This window comes from Magnolia sinica, chromosome 4 (assembly GCF_029962835.1).
Source record: "Magnolia sinica isolate HGM2019 chromosome 4, MsV1, whole genome shotgun sequence".
Taxonomy (NCBI): Eukaryota; Viridiplantae; Streptophyta; class Magnoliopsida; order Magnoliales; family Magnoliaceae; genus Magnolia; species Magnolia sinica.
The window spans coordinates 77,030,669-77,041,246 of record NC_080576.1 but is presented as its reverse complement, the minus strand read 5'-3'; the positions used below and the strand labels follow the sequence as shown (position 1 = coordinate 77,041,246).

At 35.1% G+C, this 10,578-nt stretch overlaps 1 long non-coding RNA gene across 1 annotated transcript; it reads left to right on the top strand.

Annotated features, from left to right (window-relative positions):
* Positions 1 to 3,622: 3,622 nt before the first annotated feature.
* On the top strand, positions 3,623 to 9,243 carry LOC131244553 (uncharacterized). Its single transcript, XR_009170378.1, has 4 exons — positions 3,623 to 3,907; positions 4,272 to 4,321; positions 4,514 to 4,598; positions 8,864 to 9,243. It is a non-coding gene; the product is annotated as an uncharacterized LOC131244553 (long non-coding RNA).
* Positions 9,244 to 10,578: the final 1,335 nt, after the last annotated feature.

Sequence of the window (10,578 nt, the reverse complement as noted above, 5' to 3'; positions counted from 1 at the left end):
TTGCTACGGATAAAAACCTTGGCTATATTTGCTACGGTTTTAATCCGTAGCTAAAAAATTGATACACCATTAATAATTAATAGTATTGTAAGGGGCTCTATGAGGCCTAAAAAAACTATACGTTCTATCTAAGCTATCTATATATTTGTAAATATTACTTTAGAGGTTGAAAAAAAATCAACTAGATCAAACGCTCAAGTGGACCACACGGTAGGAAGAATTGATATTAAATTACAGTTGCTTCTTATGGTGTGGTCCAATTGGGCCTTCAATATACCTAAAATTTGGTTTCCTAAAGTAAAATAATTTATTAAAATTATGGATAGGAATGGATTAATGAAATACATCATGGTGGGCCCCACGGAGTCTCTAATCCGTCCGTTCATCAGAAGAGCCCCAAATTTGGGCACGCACTCAAAATAGAGCCTCGCCCAAACACTATAATTCTCGCGCTCTCTCCCCCTGTCTCTCTCTCTCTCTCGTGCACTCTCTCTCCCTCTCTCTCTCTCTCATTTTCCTTGTAGACATGTCGTAGCTCTATTCTACCACAACCCAGCTGCCCTACAACAGCATTGTAACGGTGCTCCGACCACACCTCATCAGCATACAAATCCAACAGATTAGGGTTTCAACTTCTGGAAGGTGAGATTCTTTTGATCTTCTCGGCTTTAATATATTCATGATTGTTTGATAGTGCTAAATTCATGAAATGAAGTTCTTTCTTTTTTATTTTCGGGATTTCTTCTTTGAAGTTTTGTAATCGATTAGGGTTTGCTTCTGCTTTGTAATTTCTTTTTTGGAGAGAGTAGAAATCTCAGCAATGCGAAGAGATCTATCGTTGATGGAAATTGTACGAATACTTCTACTTCTTCTTCATCCAGATCCAAAAACTCTCGACTCCTGGAATGTCGATGAACAGCTTCGAATTCTTCGTGAATCAGTTTCAGTTCTGCTTTTTTGTGCATTTTCTGTGGATGTTTCAGCTTGATTCTTTGAAAATAATTTCTCTTTTATTTTTGTTCCAATGTGGTAGAAAGAATTGGGTGTTCCACTAGACTTAAATGATTTAGTCTTATTGGCTTCGGATTTTGAATTTCACTAAGAAATTGGATGTGTTGCTCTTTTGCATGTATTTCAGAAAGGTAAACAAGTACCATATTTGTTTGGCAAATCATGTTTGCAACAGTAAGCATGATTCAGTTTTTTAATTTTATCTTTAATTTTCCTGTTAGATTGGGTTCACTTGTCTTTCATCTTAGATGATTTTTGTTATGGTTCCTTGCTATTTTGTATGAATTTGTTGGGTTTTCCTGGTTTCATTTGTGGTCCCCTAGATGTAATTTTCAATTATATTAATGAAATTATAAATGGTCTCTGCCCAACCCATGGATTAGGATGAAACTTGGGCCAGGCTCATCCCAATCCCAACTAGTCCAACCCAATTGTTCCATAGTGGGGATCTTTAATTGTTTATCAACACTCTTAATCATGTTTATCCAATCCACATAAATAGGCGTTGTTGGATAAATGTTTGGGTTGCTGAGTTGAGGTAGGTCTAGAAATTGGGTCCCAGTACATGCCCAATTTTCAATCCTAACCAGTGAGCTATGGAATTGAGCTTTGGTAGGCTCACTAGCCAAATACTCACCCCTCCATAGGACTCTTATACTAAGCTTGGAGATCTCTAGTGTGCTGGAAAATTCTACTACAAATACATTGTGAGGTTACAAACCAATGATCTACTGTTCTGAGCATAATGAATTATGTCATAACAGATCATTTTGTTTTCTAACTTCTTGCCTGGACCACAATGAGTCATCCAAATAGGCCCTTTGTATTTTCTTTTTTTCTACTTTTGGTAATTGTTTGATGTAGAGATCTCACAATTTAATCAGCCAATTAGACAAAATTTCAAATGAAGTTCATTGCTCATTAGTTAGATGTGTCTCCAACACACATTTATGTATAACCCTGGACATTCATAAGGTGGACCCTATGGACGAACGCCCCTTTGATCCCCAAGAATCAAGCTGGTCCATTTATCAGGTGGCAATGGATGTCTAAAGAAATGGGTGGCTTGGAAAATGACAACCAATGAGTTCTAGATCTAAAGCTGCAGTTCACTTCATCTTCATGCATTTCCTGTTGCCTCAATAAACTTCTGTATGTTTAGTTCTGGATTGATGTGGATCATTCTGCAATTATCTCCTAAATCTTTCAAAAGGTTTTTTTTTTTTTTTTTTTTTTTTTTTTTTAAATACTCCTTTAAATCTCCACTATTGAACAGGTGAATTGCCCCACGTGTCAAAATGGCATGTATGTCTAACATATGAGCCTGGTGCCAGGTCTAGCACTACATATACATGAACATGCCTTGTACTTTTTTTTAGAAATAAAAAATAAGCTAATATCCTTCACCATCATGTCTTAAACCACACTTAAAAATTTCTAAAATATAAAAACCAATAAAGAAAAGCTTATGCCATAGAGACTAAAATCCCAAATAACTTGAAAGCATCTCAACTTTCTAATAGTTTCAACAAATCTGATCTGGCAACACAAAGTCACAAACATCATTGATTAGAATTACATGAACGAATTAGGCCTCGATGCCTTGAATGTTGTCTTAAGCTTCGTAGTTGGTGGCCTAACCTTCTTGAACACCAACGAGAACTTGATTTTCGAATCATGAAATTGCTTGGTATTCTCTCTCTTGCAAAGTGAGTCAGGTTTGGTAGCTGTCTTGATGATCTGAATGCAAGGAGACCTTACCCTGTGGCAAGAAGCCATCTCGTCATACATCTGCTCAACAACGCCATTAAGAGTGGTGTCCCGATATTCCTTGTACATATTGTGGTAACCAGTTCTGCTCTGGTACTGCAACCAAATTCCGTAGTTCTCAACAATGGTGTGATTCCTCTCAAAAATCTCATTGATGGCAAGCACTTGCCTGATACTGATGGAACATGCCTTGTACCTAAATCCAGGTTGGTCCCAACCCTCAATATGGGCAATCCATCAAATGGGTCCATCCTTGATTGCCCCTCTCTCAAAAAAATCACTTTTGACTAGATGATCTTAACTATCCAATCAATGCCTAAGGAAATTGATGGTTTATATTGTTCATACTACAAATAGTCTATTAATCTAGACTTTCCATGATGTGGGTCCTCGGCTTGATTGTCCATTCATTTTTCCATATTATCGCGGGTCATGAGCCCAAAAATGAACTGGCATTCAATAATCATTGTTTCGTCATATGTAATCCACATAAGATTTGGATCTTCCTTTTTCGGTCTCATGCCCTAACATGATGTAGAAAAATGGATGAAACACATACATCATGCGGTGACCCTTGGTGTGGATGCTTTTTTTAGTTACTTTATATGATGTTTCGCTTGTTTTTTTTCAGTTAATTTTGAACTAATTTGGCACTTTAGTTACTTTATATTGATGAACTCAAAACTTGGTTTGGTTTTTAGTTACTTTAGATTGATGTTTTGCTTGTTTTTTTGGGTTACTCTATATGTTGTTTGGTTTGGTTTTTGTAATTTTGAATGAATTTTATACTCTATATTTAAACATATTAGACTCTATTTGGTCGTCACAAACCAAATGGAGCCTAAGCCTATTTTTAACACCACCAATACAACTCCTTGCATTACCGGTCCCAAGCCCGGGTAAAGGAGGAGGGAGAATGGGCATCAAGGTGAGTTGTGTACTTTTCCTTCATTTTCTGAGAGGGATTTTTAAAATGTTTGATGGTTAATTTCAATAGTTTTCTGGCTTCTTCTACTATCATTTGAGGACCTCAAAGGCCCAACTAACTTGAGATTTTGATATGCAGGCTGATGTATTTTTAGCCCCACAGATCAATGTTGCCACTACAAGGTTCAATATTGAAATGGTAAAGTTTTTAACCATTTATTTTATCTTTGAAATGGTTATTTTTTCACTCAGATGTACTCAAATTTTAGCTCTTTATTTATATTTTCAGATACACAATTTTCTGGTTGTTGCTTCTGTGTTGCAAATTGGCGTTCAGCTTTTATATCCAAGTAAATTTTTATTTTATTGGTGTTGTTTATTAATCTATCCTGCTAGTGTAGATAAAACCTTTGGTGAAGCTGACCAAAGACATAATGAAAGTTCGTCGCATTAAATATGCTTGGCAGGAATTTTTTCTTGAGGGTACTCATCTTCCTCTTGGTCCATGATATCCTAGCTTTTTGTCATTTCATTCGTAAAATTTTTTTATTCTGTCAATGCAGCTAGGTACAACATTGGTGCAGTTATCTTGCTCTGGGCACCTGTAGTCTTGGTATGTCTCATTGTCCTTCAATAATTTAATATATCGACATTTCTTTCCCATCATCATTTACATTTTTCTTCTTAATCGATACTTGGAAGTTAATATAATCATTTACTCTATTTTACAATCTTTAAAATCTTTATATGTAAATCTATGCCTATATGCATTGTCGGAGAAACTAAAAAACTTACTCATTCTCAGATTGCATTGTGGAATATGCATCCATTATTCAAAGAAAGGATGACATTCCAAGCACCCACACTTTCTTTCCTTGCTAGCTAAATTGGTGAGTCTTCTTTCCTTCATACTATATGATTCATTGATGAAGTGGTCTTGCCATTTGGACAGACCCATGTTTATATATTATCTCAAAATTGATGCAGTAGATCCGGATGTGCGTTGGAACTATCCGGATGTTGAGCGAGGGTCCCTGGAAGGTGAGAACCGCTATTATGACCATAATGAAGATGTCCATTTCATATGGACAGCAATATGGGTGGCCTGGCCATTTGGACAGACCCATATTTATATATTATCTCGAAATTGATGAAGTAGATCCGGATGTGCGTCGGAGCTATCCGGATGTTAAGTGGGAGTCCCTGGAAGGTGGGAACCGCTGTTATGACCATGATGAAGTTGTCCATTTTCTATGGACAGTAATATGGGTGGCCTAGCTATTTGGATAGACTCGTGTTTATGTATTATCTTGAAATTGATGAAGCAGATCCGGATGTGCATCGGAGCTATCTGAATGTTGAGTGGGGGTCCCTGGAAGGTGGGACCACTATATGACCATGATGAAGCTGTCCATTTCCTATGTACAGCATTAGAAGGGCCTGACCATTTGGATAGGCCGTGTTTATATCTGTATTTGCAGGGACCACACCCTTAACCTAAACCACACCCTAAACCTATAACCTAAACCTAAATCTTAACCTATAACCTAAACTTTAACCTATAACCTATAACCTATAACTTATAACCTAACCTAAACCTAAACTTGTAACCTAAACCTATAACCTATAACCTAAACCTAAACCTATAACCTAAACCCGATCCTAAGCCCGATCCCGAACCCTAACCCAATTTTCTAAACCTAAACCTTAACCTATTCTTAATTCCTTAAAGCTATAACCTACAATCTATAACCTAAACCTAAACCTAACCTAAACCTATAACCTAAACCTAAACCTAAACCAAAACCTATAACCTTAACCTAAACCAAAACCTATAACCTAAACCTTAACCTGTAAGCTATAACCTATAACTTATAACCTAAACTTATAACCTATAACCTAACCTTAACCTAAACCTAAAACCTAAACCTAAACCTATAACCTAAACTTATAAACTAAAATCTAAACTTAAACCTAAAACCTAAATGTATTCTCAAATCCCTAAATCTAAACCTACACCTAATCCTAATCTCAATTCCCTAACCTAAACCTAAACCTAAACTTGAAAACCCAAACCTAAACCCGATCCCGAACCCGAACCCGATCTCCTAAACCTAAACCTTAACCTATTCTCAATTCCATAAACCTATAACCTATAACCTATAACATATAACCTAAACCTAAACTTTAACCTAAACCTATAACCTAAACCTAAACCTTAACCTAAACCTAAACCTATAACCTTAACCTAAACCAAAACCTATAAACTAAACCTTAACCTATAACCTATAACATATAACCTAAACTTACAACCGATAACCTAACCTTAACCTAAACCTAAAACCTAAACCTAAACTTATAACCTAAAACCTAAACCTAAACCTAAATCTAAAACCTAAATGTATTCTCAAATCCCTAAACCTCAACCTACACCTAATCCTAATCTCAACTTCCTAACCTAAACCTAAACCTAAACTTGAAAACTCAAACCTATACCCGATCTCGAACTCGAACCTGATTTCTTAAACCTAAACCCTAACCTATTCTCAACTCCCTAAAGCTATAACCTATAACCTATAACCTACACCTAAACCTAACCTAAACTTATAGCCTTAACCTAAACCTAGACCTAAAACCTAAATGTATTCTCAAATCCTTAAACCTAAACCTACACCTAATCCTAATCTCAACTCCTTAACCTAAACCTAAACTTGAAAACCCAAACTAAACCCGAACCCGATTTCCTAAACCTAAACCTTAACCAATTCTCAATTCCCCAGAGCTTTAACCTATAACCTATAACTTATAACCTAAACCTAAACCTTAACCTAAACCTATAACCTAAACCTAAACCTTAACCTAAACATAAACCTATAACTTTAACCTAAACCAAAACCTATAAACTAAACCTTAACCTATAACCTGTAACTTGTAACCTAAACTTATAACCGATAACCTAACCTTAACCTAAACCAAAAACCTAAACCTAAACCTATAACCTAAAACCTAAACCTAAAACCTAAACGTATTCTCAAATTCCTAAACCTAAACCTACACCTAATCCTAATCTCAACTACCTAACCTAAACCTAAACCTAAACTTGAAAACCCAAACCTCAACCCGATCCCGAACCCGAACCTGATTTCTTAAACCTAAACCTTAACCTATTCTCAATTCCTTAAAGCTATAACCTATAACCTATAATCTGCACCTAAACCTAACCTAAACATATAACCTTAACTTAAACCTAAAACCTAAACCTAAACCTAAAACCTAAATGTATTCTCAAATCCTTAAAAGTAAACCTACACCTAATCTTAATCTCAACTCTTTAACCTAAACGTAAACTTGAAAACCCAAACTAATCCCGATCTCAAACCCGAACCCGATTTCCTAAACCTAAACCTTAACCAATTCTCAATTCCCTAAAGCTTTAACCTATAACGTATAACCTATAACCTATAACCTAAACCTAAACCTTAACCTAAACCTATAACCTAAACCTAAACCTTAACCTAAACCTAAACCAAAACCTATAAACTAAACCTTAACCTAAACTTAAACCAAAACTTATAAACTAAACCTTAACCTATAACCTATAACCTATAACCTAAACTTATAACCGACAACCTAACCTTAACCTAAACCTATAACCTATAACCTAAATGTATTGTCAAATTCCTAAAACTAAACCTACACCTAATCCTAAACTCAAGTCCCTAATCTAAACGTAAACCTACACCTAATCGTAATCTCAACTCCCTAACCTAAACCTGCACCTAATCTTAATCTCAACTCCCTAACCTAAACCTAAACCTAAATCTAAACCTATAACCTAAACCTTAACCTAAACCTAAACCTATAAGCTTAACTTAAACCAAAACTTATAACCTAAACCTTAACCTATAACCTAAACTTATAACCTATAACCTAACCTTAACCTAAACTTAAAACCTAAACCTAAATATATAACCTAAACTTATAACCTAAAACCTAAACTTAAACCTAAAACCTAAATGTATTCTCAAATCCCTAAACCTAAACCTACACCTATTCTTAATCTCAACTCCCTAACCTAAACCTAAACCTACACCTAATCCTAATCTCAATTCCCTAACCTAAACCTAAACCTAAACTTGAAAACCCAAACCTAAACTTGATCCCGAACCCGAATCCGATTGATGTAATAATGTAGTCCAATCACATGGCAACAAATAAGAAAATCTTGCTTTGTTGGCAAATATACTTGAACTCAAGCATCACAATGTATTTATTTCCATCTCTACTATCTCTTATAGCATAGATTATTTGAGATTTAGATTTATCTCATTTTTAGAGTCATGTACTAACACAATATGATAATATTAATAGACAAGGTGGATTTGTCACCAACATTATTCTAAGACCTATATAACTTCTCCTTGTAGGAAGTTGGGTACAGCACATGCAGCTTGAATCCATCAAAGGAGATAAGGATCACTTCTCATATGTTATCTCTCTTTTCATTTGTTTTTTTTTTCTATAGGATTGTTTATTTTGTGGTGTCTACTCACGTACAACATTTTAGCATGTTAACATTTTAGCAAACCAGAATGAGTTTTTCAACATATCATATATTATTTTAGGTAGGAGAAGCTACTTTAGCAAACAAACCCCACTACACCGGGTTACCCACGATGAATTTATGAGATTTTATCTAATGAATTGTCAAAAAGTCCATTTTATTTTCATTTTTACTATAAATGGTAAGTTTTAGATCGTGTATAACTTTTGATCCTTCTGAGTTGTAGGAGACGTGACAACATGAAAAGGGCTCCAAAAAATTAGGAGAATAATGTGGTTAGGCCAAATTGGGCTGTTCCTGCTTTTAGCAGAAAACCATGAAGTCTAGTAGGAATGGATATCGTCTGTAAATAGCAAGTTTACTTTTTATAGTAAGTCACATATTTTAGTGTGTTTGAGTTGGAGTTTTGAGTTTAAAAGTCCATCCTAGGTTTGAACACATTACTCATGTTGGATTTTGCCATAATTTAGAAGATTTGTAGGTACATTTTTTATTTCTTCATATATAAGTGTTTTTTTTATCTTTCTTCCTTTTGAGATGTGTACACCGGCATGCTTGTTTGATTGTGTCTATAAATGCTATTTTATATAGGCTGACAAGCTAAAGAAGTCAGTGGAGGATGAAATTCATTTTCTCAAATGAAGGATTTTAGAACTTGAAAGTGATCTTGTGTCAAAGTCCACAGAAGTTACATTTGCAGTTTCAAGGAAAGAAGAAGCTCTATCTTCTACATTTGCTGAAATTGACCGTCTGAAGGAAGAAAATTCTGTAAAAACGTGAGCATTATTGAATGCATATGGAGGGTGTTTACTATGTTGGAGTGTATTTGTTTCTTGCACATGAGGGCACACCTTAGTTGTAATTCTTATGATAGGTTGAGCAAAGTGAAGTATTGTTTATTTAGAAATGTGAATGTAGGATGCATTGTATGATTTGATTGCTATTTATAATAAATGCATCATTTTTTTTCTGATTGCATTTTATGTACTATTTTTATCAACATTAAGCTCAGATGAGTTATCAATCATAGTAGGTTCTTGCAATAGAAACAGGTCATATTATTACAAATTTTTTTTAAAAATATCTATGAATATAATCCGTAGTTATAGCTACGGCTTTTGTCCCTAGCTATTGGTATCTATTGCTACGGATATTGTCCGTAACTATTGGTATATATTGCTACGGATATAATTCGTAGCTATTGGTATCTATTGCTACGGATATAATCCATAGCTATTGGTACCTATTGCTACGGATATAATCCGTAGCGATACCTTTAGTTACCCCACCAATAGTGATGGACACGCTATGGATTATATCCGTAGCAAAAGGTCTTTTGCTACGGTTTTTGGCCGTAGCCTTTGCCCATTTTTCTTATAGTGTGGACGTTGGAAAATCCTCCTTGTAGGATCCCAGGATTGGAAATCTGGTGCATGCGTGCTGGGAACCGAGAATGGGATACTACGGAGGCTGTCAGCACCAGATTTGGCGATCGGGAATTTTATGAGCCTAGTTTTTGAGTTTGGGGCGTGACAAAATGAGCTTTAAAATCATGAAATTTCTTGGTTGGATCGAACTCCTATTTAGTCCAATCGAAGATCTAACGATAGGATTAAAGTTCTATTATGGTATTGTCGATGGAATCGAAGTCCTATCGAGAAAGGTTAATTTCTCCAATCTCTTCCTTGCAATTTGAATTTTCAATATTTCAATTTTTGTACTTGGTTCATTTTTTCTTTATCATTTCAACTCTTCCCTTTTAATGCTCCATTCACCAACTCCTCAAGTTTAATTTCTTGGGTTTTAATTCACCATTTTAAGCACAAATTTGTCTTAAACTTTGAAATCTACCTCCACATTGAAACATATTCAATTAAGCAACTTTAACATGGATTTGCATGGGAAAGACAGTGAAATAGGTGATAAATACACAATATTTAGGCCTCAACACATCCCCAACCATCATTTTTCTAGTCCCGTGCAGAACATGCGAAAGATTTTTCAAAATTTGAAATCCAAATTTTATTTACAAGAGTTCATTCTATAAACTCTTGTAATCTTTAAATCATTCCAAATAATCAAGTTCTAAGGGATAATTATTTTAAACTAATATCAATCTAGACTCAAACAACAAACACTTAGGAAATAACTGAATTGACTTCAAATCATTAATTATTTAATTAAAAAAGTTCCAAACATAGAGTTTCATGGTGCATAGTGAAATATAAATCAATTGATGTAGAGTGGGTCGCGGACACTTTCATGGCCGTGAGGGACTAGAGAAGGCCCAATTGGAGGCAGAAGTG